Below are 18,183 nucleotides of genomic sequence, written 5' to 3' on the forward strand. Positions count from 1 at the left end.
TAGATCATTCCAGCACCAGCATCCCTGATTCCCTGATGTCCTCTGGGAGCTGTCACTCATCCGATGCCCTTGTGTCCACTGGAGGACAACATTAGCAATACTGTTTATACAACATTTATGTAGAATCTGACAGTCAGAGAACCACTTTTCCATCCATTCTGTGACTTGAATCTCACGTCTGTAAGGCAGATAAGGCTGGTGTCATCATTATGCCTGATTGATGAGGTGCAGACTGCAGAACTGGGAGTTACGTGATTCACCTCAAACACAGGTGAGGTTGTACCTCTAGTCAAGGTAAGTGATTTATATCATTTAGACTGAAAGCTAATGTGTGACAAGGGTTGCCTTGTGTATCATCCCAAGACCATTTCGGTCCTCCTTCCTCAACTAGAGATCAGCCTCCTCCCTCCCAGTGACAGCCTTCTATGTCCTCAGTCGGCTACCTCTCTGCTCAGTGGCTCTGCATAGCAGCCCAGATGGTGAGCCCTGATATCTGGGACTGAGATCATCTCAACATCTCCACGTTCCCAACCCACTGAAAGTGCCCAGCATGTGACAGGTGATCAACCAGCATCCCAGGAATGAGTGACCCACATGGCCCTCCCCCACCACACCAAACAATCTGGGCTACGTACCAACGTCTTAGAAATGAGCATGGCTTTAGCACAGTAATTCTGGGTCTTGGACTTTTTTTTTCCACAAGGAAGTAAAAATATTTATATATATCCATGTTTACTTCAAGGCTGCTTCTTACAGTCAAAAAATGAAAAAAAAGGAAAGACAAACAGTCAGTATTAAGGAATCTTTTATAATCTTCCAGGTACAAGGGAAAGCTATGCAGCCATTAAAGTTGACACCATAGAAACATCCATTAGCCTAGAGATTTCCAATGTTTAAGTGAAAAGCATGCAATCTAAAACAATAAGTACTTTATGACACTTTTGTTATCATATGTTATTCGCATAGTCATGTACATATTAGAAACACTTTAGCAGGATATAAGTCAAAGTATTAGTTTTGCTTCATGTCAAGTGTAGAATTATGCTTTTTTGGCACAGTTTTGTAATAAGCAGCAACTTCTTCTGTATTAAGAAAAACATGTCAGGCAGCCCGGGTGGCTCAGCGGTTTAGCGCCGCCCTCAGCCCAGGGCATGATCCCAGAGACCCAGGATTGAGTCCCACATCGGGCTCTCTGCATGGAGCCTGCTTCTCCCTCTGCCTGTGTCTCTCATGAATAAATAAATAAAATCTTAAAAAAAAAAAAAGTCTCCACTTAGGGAGGATGACAGCTAATCAACTATGTGCTGGCGGATGTTCAGGTTAGGTTCAGGCTACCCTGAACCTTCCAGAAGTCACAGGAACTAAGGGCTCAATGTACTGGAAGTGGCCAGGCTGGTGTTCACCTGTGACCTGAGTGAAATATCAGCAATTAATTACTGATGTTCCAAATAAGTGAGTGTAGAGAATCTCCAAGAACAAAGGCATTTTCCTAAAGACAATACTTGTAAAATACAAAATAAATCAGAGACCTTGGAGAAAAAAAATTAGAGATATGTATGAAAGCCTTGTCCTGACGACACCTAGATAAATGGGAAGTACTACAATCCATGCCCTTAGCATGCCACAAACTAGTCTCAGAAGCAGAATTAACAGACCCCTTTACAGATGCTTCTCTTCAAGGCCAAACTTCTTATCCTCATTTCTCATTTTTCTTTCATAAAGATATTTTAGTGAAAATGTCACAGACCCAGGGAAGATACTTGCAAATCATATCAACAAAAAATTAGCATCCAGAATATGTAAAGAAGTTCTACCAATTAGTGAGAAAAGAACCACCTCTCCCCCAACATTTCCAAAAGTAGAGGAAAAATATGCCAAGGATATAAACACACAACTAGAAGCAGCAGCCTGATGGCTAGTAAACGTGTGAAAGGGTGCTTAACCAACCCTCTCACCCAGCAATTACAGAGAGGCAAATGCCTATTCCACACCTGTCAGGTTAAAAAACTTGGTGAAAATTATAAGAGTATTGATTGGTTGGGACGTGAGGAAACAAACTTCTAACCCAGCTGGTGAATGTAAATGGGTGCAGGCACTTTGGAAAGTTGCCAAACCCAAGAAAGATATGCCCACCTTATGACCAGCAGCTCCCCTTTCAAGTGTGCCCTGGACCTATAGAAATTCTCACATGAGCACAAGGAGAACCGAAGGTGTATACAGCAGTTATTTAATACAGCTGTTTAATACAGTAAATGTGGAAGCAACCTAGCTGTCTACCAGTAGGGGAATGGACAAATTAGTGTCATTATGTAATAAGTAAAACCAATGAACTGGATCTACCTGAATGTAGATCTCAAATCTACTATGGCTCTCAAATCCATGGAGGAAAAAGAAAACAAGTTGCAAAAGAATTTGTATTGTATAATACATGCCACATTTAAAACACACAATATGGGGGCACCTGGGTGGCTCAGTCAGGTGAACGTCTGACTCTTGGTTTTGGCTCAAGTCATGACCTCAGGGTCATGAGATCAAGGCCCAGATTGGGCTCCACTTGGAGTCCTCTGGAGATTCTCTTCCTCCCCTTCTCCTTTGTCCCTCCCCTCTGCTCATGCACTTTTTTTAAAATCTTAGAAAAAAAAAAACAACACAAAATTATGCTAGATAATTAGCCAGATCTTTATACATGTGTTGAAAAAGTATACGATGATGATGCACATCCCCTTCTGAATGTGGTTACCCTGGTAGGAAGGGGGGAAGAAAAAGTGATGAGGAGTGAAAAGATGAAATAAAATTTGACACAAGAAAACGTTACTAGAAAGACACTTCCACTGGGCTCTGGGCACATGGAAAGAGAGGAGGCCTCAGTGATGCCAGGAGCGTATAGGTCATGTTCAGCTTCCATGACTCCAGTTCAGGAGTTTGCTCATTTTATATTCTAGGAAGATGGAAATCTCTAGATTTTTGAGTAGACATAATCTGCTGGCCAGACAAGACCGTACATGATGGCAAAATATGAGCAACATGGCAGCCCTAAGGTAGAAATGGCCCTTCACTGTTAACAATGCCTCATGTACCCTCTCTGTCTCCATATCTTCAACTGTGAACTGTGTCAATCTTTGGTACCAGTGGCCCTCAGGCCCACAGCTGTGGAAAGGGGACCCCTTCTACCCTCTATGTCCTGACTAGGCCTGGCACCACTGTGGATATGGGTATCTAGTCAATGTTAACTGGTAACAAATGATATCACAGGGAAAATCTAGACAGCAGTGGAACACTGAGTCATCCAGGGAATGAGCCGCTGAAGGAATTCAGTAAAAGTCCCTTTGAGGTGAAAGCAGGATTCTGTTATTTAGCATCAACAGAGCAACAATCTTCCATCAAGGATCAAACCTCAAGGGACAGGCAGGTATAGATGGCTTCTTTTAAACCAACTCCTAAGGGACCAGTTACTTACTGGTCCAAGGTCCAAAGGGTGAAGCCCTTTCTGCTGATAAAAGTACAGACAATTCTTGTCCTTTTTGTCTTCTGCAGTGACCACTAGACTCTCATCACACCAGTTAAGGATATGATTGGGGGAAATGCTGCTAATTCTATTACCTGAACATCTAGAATATTTTTTCTTTTCTTTTTTTTTTTGGTCAAGAGAATTTTTTGAAGCCCTACTAGGTACTGAGTCCTAAGCTGAAGGATATAAAAAACTAAGTAAAGGCCAAGTGGATAGCCATATTCATTAGATGCCTTGGGGTGGATTTAGGGTTGCCCCATTTGTGATCTTCAGTGGCCTCCTCGAGGCCTGTTCTCTGCTGGCTCACATTAACAGGGTTATAGTACCATAGCAACCACAGCAAGGACAACCACAAATACATGGCTAGGTGCTGCCAAAACTCTTCACATGAATTCACTGAATACTGTCAACACCCTAAATTGATAAGGTGTCAATTCTCTGTCCCCCACATTTGTCTAGACTCACCCGACAGATTTGTTGTCAAACATAACCCATCTGAGAGCAAGAAAGTTAATGTTAAGGTCAGTGTGTGACAGATTTCTGACTCGAAGACATTTATTAAGTTCCTGCTATAATTTGTGCATCGTGCTGACTGCTTGGACACATTTTCCCATATGCTCCTTAGGACCCAATGAGTTAGTATCACCTCCATTTTACAGGAGAGAAGAGCCAAGGCTGGGATACATTTAAGAACACCTTCAAGGCCACAGGTGAGTGGGGAGCTGGTTTCCAAACCTAAGCTGCCAGCCCACCACATCTAAGGCTTGCTTACTTCCACTCCAGAGTACCAGAGTTCTAGGGATGGGGAGAGTGTGTCACCGGGTGGAAAGCCCTGCGTGGTAGTCAGCTAAAACATCTCTGAAGCCAACAGTAGTGGGTCCAGAAATGGCCCCCGAAAAAAGTCCTAACCCCCAGTATTTGGGAATATGACCTTCTGTAGAAATAAGGTCTCTACAGATGTAATTAAGGATCCTGTAATCTCTTTAGATGGGCCCTAAATCCAATGACTAGTATTTTCAGAAAGAAGAGGGAGAAAGATGTAGGGAAGAGGCCACAGGGAGGCAGAGCCTGGAGTGATGCTGCCATGGGCTAAGAAACACCCACAGCCGAAAGAGGTGAGGAACGACCCTCCCTTGGAGCCTCTGGAGAAAGCGTGGCTCTGCTGACACTTAGATTTTGGACTTCTGGCCTCCAGAACTGAGATTTGGATAAACTTCCATTTTTTTAAGCCATCCAGTTTGTGGCAATTTGTGACAGTAGTCCTGGGAAACTATCCTCAACCTGTACCTCACAGACTTGCTTAGAGCCAAGCCAGAATGACATGAAGGCAGAAAGAATGCAAGAGACCCACGGGACAAGGGACAGGGAACTCCTGTCCAATTATGATTTGTCTTCCTTCCAGCCCACCTGACAGGCTTCTGCTTTGAACTCAAACCAAAATCAACGAGAGAAAAACGCCAGCACGCTTAGAAAATGTATCACCTGCTTCTTAGAATATTCTCACCTACTTAAGGCTTTAGGCTGTGGGTCTTAATTTTATGACACACACCTCTGCAATCTTAGAGTTGCAATGAAGATAATTTATTTTGGTGACAGATCATAATAGCTTCGGGCTCTTTTTTCCCCCCTTGCCTGTTTAAAAGACAAATCAATCTTTTTTTTAAAAAAGTACTCATCACCCATAATCCTACTACCATAACAGATTTCTCATTTTCAAAAATTACCTCTCGATTAAAATCTTTTTTCTTTGCTCCTTAACCAGGCAAAGTGATTATATACATATACATATATATGGCTTGTGGGTTTTTTTTTTTTCTTCCTTTTTGGCTCATTTAAACAGGGACCCAGGAGTTGTTTGATTTCCATCAAATACATGTGAGAGAAGCACTGTAATTGCTTAAGAATATTTCCCCCAAAGAAACTAGCCATTAACAGTGACTTCCTCTAGGAGAGTACTTTAAGACCTCCTAGAAATAAATCCAGTTTGCACAGTATTTAAGCCTTTGTCACTCATTCTTAACCCCTGCGTTCTAGCATGTTTTGGAGCCCCCAAGCAGAAAAAGACCACTTCAGGAGTAGATGTCTATTCACTTAATCCACCCGAGGTGGTAGGTATGACTTTCCTGCACTTTACAGACACCTGACATGGGACTCGATCCCAGGTCTCCAGGATCAGGCCCTGGGCTGAAGGCAGTGCTAAACCGCTGAGCCACCCGGGCTGCCACATTCTTAAAAAAGCTCACATTCTTAAGAGCCCAGTTGATGGTCTGACATAGGTTTCTCTCCTCCACTTTAGGTCATTTTAAGACTAATTAGGAACAGCAAGGTAGATTGGATGGCCAGGTGCAGTTACAGCTCACATCCTGTAGTCATTAGGGGAATAGAAAACTATAAAGTTTAGACAAGCTAACAAAATCCTAGAGGTAAGGAGGAGTTAGGGATGTAGAAGCAAAGTACTCCTCTTAACCATGAACATCTAGAGCCATTTCTGTAGGAGGAGGAGGGGAAAGTGCAAAGATCATGTACTGGGCAAAAGTTAGGTAAGGTATATAAGAAATATCTGCGAACAGGACATTGTCATCAAGGGTGATATTCCAAAATATGTAACAGCTCCCACAGCCTGGGCACTGGAGCTCTGATCAGTCAGACTGGATTCTCCTATCTGTGCCTGCCTGACACAGCCAGCCACGCTGGTGCAACCAGCTGCATACCCTTCTGGACTATCCTCCCATCCCATGCAAGATGAAACCGGTCCAGGGAAGTAACTCATCCAAAGAGACGTAGCAAGAAGACGGCTGGGGATTCTACACCATGGTGCCCAGATTTACTGAGAAAATGTCATCAGCTCAAGCTGAGAGCGTAGAGGAATTTGAAAGTTTTGAGAGATTCCTCTCAAATATGGTTAAAGTTAGAAAAAAAAAAAGGAATAGTATTTTGTAAGTGAGCAGCATATGAACTTCACATTTCAGCATCCATAAATCAAGTTTTCTGGAGTGGAGTCATACTCACTTGTGCAGATCTTGTCTGGGCTGCTTTTGCATCTCAGCAGCAGAGCTAAACGGCTTCCACAGAGACCACATGGGTAGGAAAGGCGAAAATATTTACCATCTGACCCTTTCCAGAAAAAGCCTGCCAGTCGCTGGTCTAGGAATTTGGGATAATTTCTCAAATGATAAAATAAACAAGGCAGTAGTGTATATATAAAACAATTTTAAAAACCGCAGTTATTATAATCACTAAACTCTATAAATTCTAAAGCGTGGCTTTGTGCCAAGTGTGTTTGATCCTTGATGGAGGACTTCCCTCTGATGAGACCGCCTTTCCGCTCATTTGATTTTGATCTCTAGGAACATGTGATAGATTGAAGATGAGGGAAAAGACTTTTTAAATCCCAAATTTCATCTTAGATGTACATCCGCCTACACGCTGTAGGATTCCATTGGTAAAAACTTCAAAAACAGCCAAAACTAATACAGGTTGTCAGGAGTGAGGGTAGCCTTTACTTTTTTGGGGAGGGTAGCATGCTGTGACGTTCTGCTTTGGGAGGCGAGGGCAGGTTACGTGGATGCATTCAGGTGGTGAAGATCCACCTTCATGCTAGTGAGACTGCACTTTTTATGAAGTGTGTTTTAATGTCACCAAAAGTTTATGTTAAAAAAACAGGCAGCCTCTCTGATGCTTGGCTACATAGATGGTAACATGATTGGTGTTTGTTCTCTGATCCCAGACATGCTGAAAACACATGGAGCTCTGAACCCAAACACTGCTCCGTGATGTCATGGTGAGTAACAGGCTCCGAGGCCCACGAGGGGAGCCAGGAGGGTCAGCCTGTTCCCATCCTGGCCAGGCCCCCACTGCCAAAGTCTCTGGGTCTAGGAAAGCAGCAGCACCAGGATACATGGGTTGGCCTGCCATCCTTCTCTGACTTCTTAAGAGTGTGAAGTTGGAGGAGTGATCCCAGCCATTTAAGCTATTAATGGAAAGGAAATTTTAACTTTAATGACAGACCACTGGTACCCCACAAGCAATTTGTTTTATTTAGGGTATAGGCTTATAGAAATTGTTATTCAAGATGCTTGTCAAAGAACATGAAGGTGGATTTTGTTCCGGAGCACGACTGTAGGAGGGATAGGAACTACCACGTGGGGTTCCTCCACAGGGGACGGAGGTGGCCTCAAGCCTGGAACCCACAAGAAGCAAACTTCCTTCAAAGGAGCAGGGTAGGGGGTCAGTGGCTGGAAAATAAACTACCAGGAAGCATGGGGGGGCGGTGGAGGTGAGGAAGAGTTCCAGCAGGCAGGCTAGGGCAATCAGATGTCCCCCAGGGGATGGTGCTGGCTGAAGAGCTCCAGCACACATGCAGTGTGATCGGATATTGAAGGTGGGAGTTCTGCATAAACTGACCCAGCAAGATTCTTGCTACAACCAGACAATGCAGACACACAAACCCCAAAGTCAGGGCTAGTTGAGAAGACAGTTCAGAAGAGAGAACTCTGAGTTTGGTCAAGGAGAACCTTTGTCAAAGCCACAGCAACTTCACAGTGTGAAGGTCACATGAGAATGGACATTAACTTGAACCACAAAATTAACAAGATCCTGGACTTCTTACCCTACAAATTCATCTTGCTTCTATTCTTTAATGTATTTATTACACGCCCACGTGTGTGGGAAATCTTGAGATGCGGGACTCACCGGGAGGATCTTGAGGAACTCCAGCAAGATGAAGTCGATACACAGAGACACAAGCACCAGACTTTGAAGGACAAGTAGGAAAGAATTGGGTGAAGGAGGGATCCACCCACTCCCATTTTTACCCCTAAGCTAGTAAACCAGAGTGCATACTTCTCCTTGCTTCATCCCTGTGACTCCTCCAGGGCCTTCACAAACAAGTATACTGGCCACTTAGAAGTGCAAATGAGATCCTGTCACTCCCGAAACTGCTGACTGGGCTTCTTCGGCTCGGCTCGCTCTGTGCCTTCTGGCCTCGCCTTGCTGGACCAAGGTGCAGCCACACAGGCCTCTTCACAAGGCCCTGACAGGGCCCAAGCAAGGGAACGCAAGATTATGCCATGACTAGTCAGGGTCAAATCCCACCACCCTACAAGCCTCTCCATGCCGCAATTTCCACATTTATACAATAGGGATGACTAAAGCACTCAGTGCGAAGGGTTTTGGGAGCCAGTACAGGCCAAGACCTTAAGCTGGTACCTGGCATGGAGCAAACAACAGCAAGTATAAGCTTTAGTGACCACCACTGCTATGATCAATCCTCTCCTTCCTCAGGGCCTTGACCCATCTTGGTCCCTGCTACTGGAAAAATCTTCCCTTGGGCTCCCACACATACCTGAAGACATTTCCCACCTAGATTTCAGCTTAAATGATGCACTACTGACCCCTGGTCTATCACCCTCATGGCTCCTGGCACCATATTTACTCATGTAATTACTGCTGAGATCACTTGAGGTCCATCTTCCCTACTAGTCTATATATTTCATGTGGGGTAAAGTCATTTCTGTCCACTCTGTTGTATCCCCAGCACCACTGTAGGTGCTTTATTTAGGTGCTCACTGTAGAACATGTGTGTGAATACATGCCAGGTAAAAGGAGCAGCCCACACCAGAAATGCAAGTAACCCCTTGTGAGGGAGACAGAGAAGTAGAGTGAGGGACAGAGCTGGAAAGAACAGTTAAGTCATAAAGGTCAGCCAATGGAGCCACTGGAAGATCTGAAACAGAAGCATGGGCATCAGGGGTATGATTCACGGTGCAGAGGGGGCCAGGGCAAGACTGGAGACACGCGGTCAGTTGGGGGGTTACCACGGCAGTCACAGATCTGGATGAGCCACCACGCTGGGATGTAGAGGTGGGGTCTGATTTGCAGTGATGAGAAGGGTCACCAGAACTTGGGGACTTATGGAAAGAGCTACATTTTTAGGATGACTAGGAATCAGTGTCATTTATTTTCTTCCTTTTTATTTACCACTTGGAGGAAGGAACAGTTTGAACAGCCAAACCAACCCCCAATAGGTTTATGGCCTCATATATATTTTATGTTCTTGTTGATCAGATGGCTTGCTGAGCTCACCTGGTCGAATATGTGAGTTTCCTGGACCATCACTCTAGGGAGACAAATATCAATGGAAGGGCTCCTCTGTGATGGATTCCTCTTCCACTTTATCCTTCTCTAAGGATTTGAAACCCATTGAGCTGATGGGATTCTGTAGGACAAACTTGTGTGGATGTGACCTGTGCGAGCCCTCCCCACCCCAGCCTGTGGGGTGCTACCTGCCACAGGTACAGAGTCTCAAGGGTGCTGACTTGGGCAGGGGTGGGGGTGGGGTTGCAAGATGAAACTCTGGGACAAGATGAAAAGCAAATTACCAACGGAAGACAATGGATGTCAGGTTTTGTTTGTTTGTTTGTTTTCCAGTGCAGCCTCCTCTTCCCTCACAGATGAAAAGAAAACCAGTTTCTGAGTGTGGCATTTGGAAGGCAGCTGGGGAGAGCTGGGTGAAGGGTTAAGAGCTAAGTGACTGGAGGCAGCGTCAAAGTCAAACACGTACCCTGCACTCCAGGCTGATCTCTCAGGCCAAGGCAGGAGGGGCTCAATCAGCAGCTCAGTAGGTGGGGGGAGCAGAGCGGTGGGGGAAGAGGGAGGCAGGCAGGCGGTGAGGATCCAAAGCAAACACAGGAAGGACAATGACTCACAGGGAGGCTTTGGGGACAGGCTCAGCGCAGCACTCTCCCCTCCTGTTACCCTCATTCTCTGCTGTAAGGATAAATGTGACAGGGACTCATGGTTAGGATGCTGTTGTGCAGTCATGCTTTGGACCTGCTTCCTTCAGCTCCAAATGCACGCGCACACATGCACATGCACACACACACGCGCGCACATGCGCGCGCACACACACACACACACACACGTGGAAAGACCTAGTCCTCCCCCATACAAAACAAGCATCTCCATGGGCTAGAAATGGAGCAGAAACCCAAAGCCTAACTAGAGTTGAAGCTACAGGTTGAACGAGCTCCAGGTCTGAAGCAGCCAAGGGGATGGGCAGCTGCAGCTCCTGCAGAGAGACACACAAAAATTGGCCAGGCAAGGAGCAGGGAGGGGGGTTCGGTTGCAACAGACTGGGATAGAGACCCCCACCCACAAAGATTCCTTGGCCCAGGCCACAGGCCACATCCTGGAAGGTCCTCGACTCTGGAGTCCTCATTTGCTGTTAGTCTACTCCAGAGAGGGAGCTTGCACGTCTCACGCCAGAACCAAGAACAGAAACAAAGCCCTTGACAAGTGGAGTAAGGGACAGAAAACCCCATCTCCGCACCTCCGACAGCAGGCCCACTGTACACTGCCACAGGCATCGGATCCAAGGCTCGTTATCCCACCATCTTTCAACCCTTTTGGCTAAAGACAGCTTGGATCAAGAGCTCATTGCTGTTTTCCAGAGAAACACCTTAAGGGCTTGAAAAGGAAGACATGAAAGAGCACAAAAGTCCTCCATAAACACTTCACAAGTGACACGAAGATCTGAGGGCCCCTGGCTCAGGAGACAGGACAATGGAGCCCGGCCACCGGCTCTGTGCGGGATCCCCACCAAAGAACGGGTCCTCTAACTTACATGTGAGCAGCTGAGCAATCAAAGAAAATGAAATTTCAAGCCTGGTCAAGCTGTACATGGATATCCAATTTCTCTTGTCCTGTGACAAGTAGAAATGAAATTTCGGGACAGAGAGCATCTTCAAGCACCTCACAAAAATCAATAGGCAGCAAGTCATATGCCGAAGAAAGAGCCATGGGCTCTGGCACTTCAAAAGGCACTTATTTCAAATTATAGGCTGGCCCAGAATTCAAGTTCTTCCTTCATCTTAATGATATCTATAGTGGGGGCTTAAGCTCCTCTCATGCTTCAAATTAATTTCACAAGGTTGGAATCCAAGTTTCATACTTTTCCAATCTCCATGGAAGCTGGTGCTATAACTGAAATGAATTTCTCTTAGTTCACCTGCCTACTATATCCTTTGTACGTATACAACAGTGCACATCCAACTGAGTATCCTGATGTTTGACAGCGTTGTAACGGATCTTCTGTGTTGTGACAGAGTCTTCTGAGCCAACATTTGGAACCACTATAATTTATTGTACCTTTACTCCAGCTTACTGAATGATTAGGTGTTTCAAGTTTTATGTGCTAATATTAACAACTAACATAGAGTGCTGTTTATCCAGACACTGTCCTTAAGTGTTACTTCATTTAACACAACACAACATGAGGTGATAATAGGCAATGTTTTCAATGTTTTCTATGTGTCAGACAGGGTTCTGAGTGCTTTACATACTGAAATTTCATTTTAATCCTCACGAAACATTCAGAGGCAGAGATTGTTGTCATCCCCATTTAAGGATGTGGAAACCGAGGTTAAGTTAGAGGTTAAGCAACAGATTGGTAGAAGGCCATCTGGATTCAAGTATAATGGAGATGGAGCCCATCCTCTGTAGAATATGCCACTACTCCACCGGGCTGAGCATTTCAACACAAACAGCTTACTAAATATCGGTTCATTCTGGAGCATCTGGGTGGCTCAGTGGGTTAAGTGTCTGACTTCAGCTTAGGTCATGATCCCAGGGTCCTGGGATCGAGACCCACCTTGGGTTTTCTGCTCAAAAGGAAGTCTGCTTCTCTCTCTCCCTCTGCCTGTTGTTCCCCCCTGCTTGTGTGTGCATCACACACTCTCTGTCAAATAAAATCTTAAAAAAATACATGGATTAATTCTTCAATAAGCATAACTGAAGTGGCCAGGTCAAGGCTCTATAGTAGTCCCCCTTATCCCTGAGGGATTCATTCCAAGACTCCTCAGGCATCAGTGGATGCCTGAGACCATGGAGAACACCAAACCTTATGCTGTTTTCTCCTATACATATAGACCTATGACAAAATTTAATCTATAAGTTAGATATGGTAAAGATTAATAACAAATAGAAGGGACTTGCCCTACCAGATTATCAAGGCTTTTTATAAAACTACACTAATTAGGAATTTAGGATTATATTCTCAAATTCTATTTTTTTAAAAAAAATTTTTCAAATTATATTTTTTAAAAATTTTATTGATTTGACAGAGAGAGGGGGAGATAGAGAGTGAGCACAAGCAGGGGGAGTGGGAGAGGGAAAAGCAGACTCCTCATCAAGCAGGGAACCTGATGTGGGGCTCCATCCCACGACCCTAGGATCACAACCTGAGCCAAAGGCAGACAACTAGCTGACTGAGCCACCCAGACACCCCACAAAACTGCCATTTTAATTGTACCTCCCTTGCCAATCTTGATTTCATTATAATTAAATCGGTGGGATATTTTTTCACAGTTTTATTACCCTTGAGGCCATTTTTCTAGATGCTTATCTACAAGTGGTATTTCTTTTAAGAAGGTGAAACGTTTTTATGGGCTAGGTGTATATTCTGGTGGTTGGATACGGCCCTTCAAAATGAAAAATACTTAGGAGGTGAGAGCTAGCTCACTAAAAACAGAAAAGCATAAAGTTTGGAATAATGGAAGCATAAAGAAATATGCTTATATTCCTTTATAAGCATAAAGGAATAATATTGTTTTGTTATAACTGCTTATCAATATTTTTCAAACTATCCCTTGAATTTTGGGTTATTTATTTTTCATACTTTTGGATATTGTTAGAATCTCTTATACTGAACATAATCAGAAAAAACAGACTTTTTCAAATGGATGTTTGGGGGGTAAAGGTTAGTGCTTTTATAGTTAGTGCTTTTCACTTTCTATACTAATAGATCAGTCACCTAAGAGTCCTTGATTTCAGTGGAATAAGAATAGATCAAGAGTTCTTCAGGGTGTATTATAGTCTTAAGAGATTTTTTCTTTAAAGCAGGGGAGGGACCGAGGGGGAGAGAAACTTAAGCCGACTCCACCCCTAAGCCTGGAGCACGATGTAGGGCTCAATCTCAAAATCCTGAGATCATGATCTGAGTCGAAATCAAGAGTCAGATACCTAACTGACTGAGCCACTCAGGCAGCACCCCTAGTCTTAAAGATTTATAATGTAAAGACATTCCGGAAATGAGGGCTTACCTGCTGATGGCAGGGCTCTTAAATCAACTGACAATGGTCAAACTCACGTTAAGAGTATTTTTGTGCATTTTAATAATTTTTCATATTTCCTACAGTTATCCCATTGGTCAACCCATGGACCAAGTGTTCTTACATAAAATGTCACAAGAGATTCATAAAGTTCTATGGTAGACTACAGAATTTATATAACTTGTATAAATTATATAAATATATATATAAATATTTAATATTTTAGTCAAAAAACCTCAGAGAAAAGGTTCAGTGCTTAGGAAGTTAGTTAAACATGGACAATTTGATGAAGAAACATTTCTGGAAAGCTGGCTCCTCCTGGATGTTTTGTTAGAGTAGGTACTGATAATATTTTTCACAGCCTCTCAAAGCACAGCATTCATTTTGGAAGCTGTATAAATTCAACTGAAGGCTAATATACTGGCATCGAGAGGTACCAGGGATTTAACTTATTTTGTTGAGGATCTCAATGGCATCAACACAGCCAAAGAATTTTCAGTGTGCTGAAGGGAAGAAGACCCCAGTTATGGGGGGACGTGTTGAGATATACTACCATCATAACATGTACAGAATGTTCCTATACTCTAACATGGACTAATGTCTGTGCCCAACTTTCAGATCTCCATAGTAAAAGTACATCACCCTTCCCACTCCCTGCTTCAGAGGGACCTCCCTTTTATCTGTCCTATATATTGAGTCTCAGCAAGAGGTTTCATTTGTAGACATATACATCTGTCACTAAACAAGTTTTCAAACCAAAGGCTTAAATCAATAGTCTGTTTTCTGAGAACAATTTCCAAAGAATTCACCTAGGAAGGTTGTTCAAATAAATGGAGGTTGATTAAAACATAGGTTTTTACTCATTCTCACATGTATTTCTTCTTTTTTTTTTTTTTTTTTTTTTTTTAGAAATATATATGTATTTTAAAGGATTCAATAGTACTTCAGTAAACAAAATCAAAGCATAGATACAGGATGAGAATATCTTAAGTTATAGTCAATATCGATGGTTTAAAGACTTATATTTGTGTTTATATACATAACATGCTTATATATATAACATGTTACAGCATAAAAGCACACCCAACTTTGTTCTCTTAAGGTAGAAGTTAAATACATATTTGTTGAGTGATATTATCTCTGGGTGTCTGTTTATTGGTTTGAGTGTGGGTTCCAGGTTTCCTTGGGTCTCTCTCAAGGCCTCATTTCCTTCTTCAGTACTTCTCTCTCTTCCTGTTTTCCTTCTTCTTACACAGAACTGCCATTCTCAAATTTAATATCCAATTTTCACCACTTGCTCATGTCACATGGCTCTTTGAAATGTTACTAAGATCCTGACAAGTACTTTTAATAACAAACAGAAGCCAAAAGATCACACAATTCAGTAGCTATTTAAAAAGTAGAAAACAATAATAAAAATTCAGTTGCCAACTTAGAGGATTTTATACATCATTGAGTATTCTATTTTATTTCCACTGTCTGAAATTTCTCACTCAAGACGACAGATTAATTTCTAAACACTTATTTTATCTCTTTGCTGGAAAGAAACAATTTTTTCTTTGACACACTGTCCTAGGGGAATAAAACAAATGCTTTTCCAAACCAGAGCACAAGTCTTTCCTAATGTCAGTGTGTGATAATTCAGATATAGTCGCAGTCTTTAAAATTTCATAAAAGTACTGTTAAGATGGTGGTTTGGGCCGTTTTGCAGATGGTCCATCTGAGTTAGTTCTGTTATCAATGTTATTTTCATCTTCTGCATCATCTTCATCATCACCTTCTCAGGGCTCACTGTCCGCCTCTTCCGCAGCCGCCGCCTCCCGGTCTTGCGCTTCCTGCTGTACCAAGGGGTCGAAAAGCTCGGCCACCAGCTCTCTCATCTGGGCCACGCCCGACAACAGGCCCTGGAAAGGGTCAGCGTCGGCCGTCGCCTCACAGGGCACCCGCAACAGCCGCTGCTGCCCATCCAGCCCGACGTACTCGCCCAGCAGCTCCATGACGACCGCAGAGCTTCCACAGCCAGCGACCGAGAAGCGCCACCCGGAAGCGGAAACCCACATGTATTTCTTCTGACCAATTCATTTGATGGAAGGTCCCAAATTAGCTTTTTCTTCCATCAAGGAGAACATTCCAAATATCAGTGATAAAACTTGCAATGATCAAGCAGTATTTTGCAAGTGAAAAAAAACAAAAAGGCAACCTACAAAATGGAATATATTTGCAAATCATACGTCTCATAAAAGGCCTATACCCAAGTCATATAAAGGACTTACACAACTGAAATAAAAAAAAAAAACAGACCCAATAAAAAATGGGCAGAGGACTTGAATAGACATTTTTCCCAAGAAGAAATATAGGTGGCCAATGGGCACATGAAAAGAGGCTCAACATCTCTAATCATGCAAATCATGCAAATCAAAAATGCAAATCAAAACTACAATGAGCTATCATCTCATATCTATCAGACTGGCTATCATTCAAAAAGACAAAAACAAGCACTGAAGATCTGGAGAAAACAGAACCCTCGTACACTATTGGTGATGATGGAAATTGATGCAGCCACTACTATGGAAAACAGGATGGAGTCTCCTCCAAAAATTAAAAATAGAACTACCATACAGTCCCACAATTCCACTTCTGGGTATCTATCCCCCCAAAATGAAACCCCAATTCAAAGAAATATATGTACCCCTATGTTCACTGCAACACTATTTACAAGAGCCAAGATATGAAGCAACCCAAGTGTCTGATAAAGATGTGATATGTACACACACACACAGGAATATTATTCAGCCATAAAAAAGAATGGATCTTGCCATTTGCAACAAGATGGCTAGACCTAAAGAGCGTTTATGCTAAGTGAGATAAATCAGAGAAATGCAAATACCATATGATTTCACTTATATGTAGAATCAAACAAAAACAGAAACAGACTAATAGAAACAAACTGTTGATTACCCAAGGATTGGTGGGGGATGGGGGAATGGCAAAATAGGTGAAGGGGATTTTGAAATACAAACCTCCAGTTATAAGTCATGGGAAATATAATGCACAGCATAGGAAAACAGTCAGTAATATTATAATACCTTTGTATAGTGACAGAAACTAGACTTACAGGGATCATTTCATAACGTATAAAAGTATCAAATCCTACAGTACACAACTGAAATAGGATGTTGCATGTCAATTAAACTTCAATAAAAATGACTAAGCAGTGTTAAACTCATTTTTAACTTGGAATATTATTTAACAGGCAAGTAAGTTTAAACATATCTGTATTAACAGAGAAAAACTACTTTTGGAAATACAGGTAAAAAGACCAGTAATTTCCTGAACTGACTCCTAGTCTGTATATTAAATTACCCTGTGTGGTCAAGCAATAACCTGAAAACAGAGAGATAAGTATATACAATCCTGCCATAGAACAGGATTTAGGAATAAGATAATTTTATATGTTAAGATTTCCCTAAAATTCCTCCATCGTGTTGACTTTTAAAAACTGTGCTTTAGTTTTCACACCTCGCATGTCTACAGATACTAAGAAGTTTAAGAAGCATATGTAAACATGATTAGAACCTCACTGGAAGTTATGGTTTATGGAAGGAGATTATTCTATCATCACAGATATCACCCCATTGGATCCTCACAGCAATCTTAGAGATGGGGGTATGATTTCCAAAAGTAGCTTCAATGCCACTGTAGTGGTGGGGGATACCTACAGAGAAGGGCTGAAAGACTTACTCCAGATCAGGACTTAGAAGCTGAATGTAGAACCCAGGGCTCCTGGGTTCCAGCCCAGAGTACACATCCCACTGGATTATGCTGTCAATCTGCTAATGAAAATTTCATTCCCAGAATTCAGGTTGAAAAGTGTATAGCTATTTAAATACTCAGCTCCAGACAAGCATAGTTATATCAAGACGTTACATACAATTTTAATAGGAAAACTGCCAAAACTAGCAAAGAATGGCAGGGAAGCCCGAAAAAAGAGCTAAAGCAGAGTCTTTCACACCACAAGCAAGTGATTTAGCAATATCACAATCTCACTTTCTACTCATTGGCATCCTTCCTCCGCTTACCAATGCTTCAAAAGCACCATGCAGACGCTATCACCAAATGGCACAGTAGCCTGGGTGTTTGAAAACATTTCTAAAATAAACTTTTCTTTCATCAGGTATAAGAACATTTTTACATATATATAATACACAGCCTGATACATTAACACCTGAACCGCTCCATGTATCCACCACTTGATCAATAGTCACAATGGAACCTGAACCCCAGAAGTTCCCCTGTGCTTCGAGTTACCATCCTCTCCAAGAAGGTAGTGATTATCTTGATGCCTGGCACCACTGGTTCTCAACATTATGACTGAGAGAATCACATTTTTGTAATATAGTATTCCATTGTAGGATTATATAAAAAAAATCCATTCTACCTGTGAGGGACTTTTGGATTGTTTCCAGATCAAGGCAATTATGAATACAGCTATGAATATTTTGTATGTGACTCTTGCTACACCTTGGTATGCATTTCTTTGGGGCACGCACCTAGGAGTGGAATTGT

General features: G+C 42.6%; 1 protein-coding gene and 1 pseudogene across 2 annotated transcripts in view; both read right to left on the reverse strand.

Moving 5' to 3' along the window:
- Nucleotides 1-18,183, reverse strand: part of PRKCA (protein kinase C alpha) — a 396,507-nt gene that overhangs the window by 164,247 nt on the left and 214,077 nt on the right. The gene's annotated exons all lie outside the window — the stretch shown is intronic.
- LOC121473290 lies at nucleotides 14,499-16,252 on the reverse strand (annotated as a pseudogene).

This window comes from Vulpes lagopus, chromosome 12 (genome assembly GCF_018345385.1).
Source record: "Vulpes lagopus strain Blue_001 chromosome 12, ASM1834538v1, whole genome shotgun sequence".
Taxonomy (NCBI): Eukaryota; Metazoa; Chordata; class Mammalia; order Carnivora; family Canidae; genus Vulpes; species Vulpes lagopus.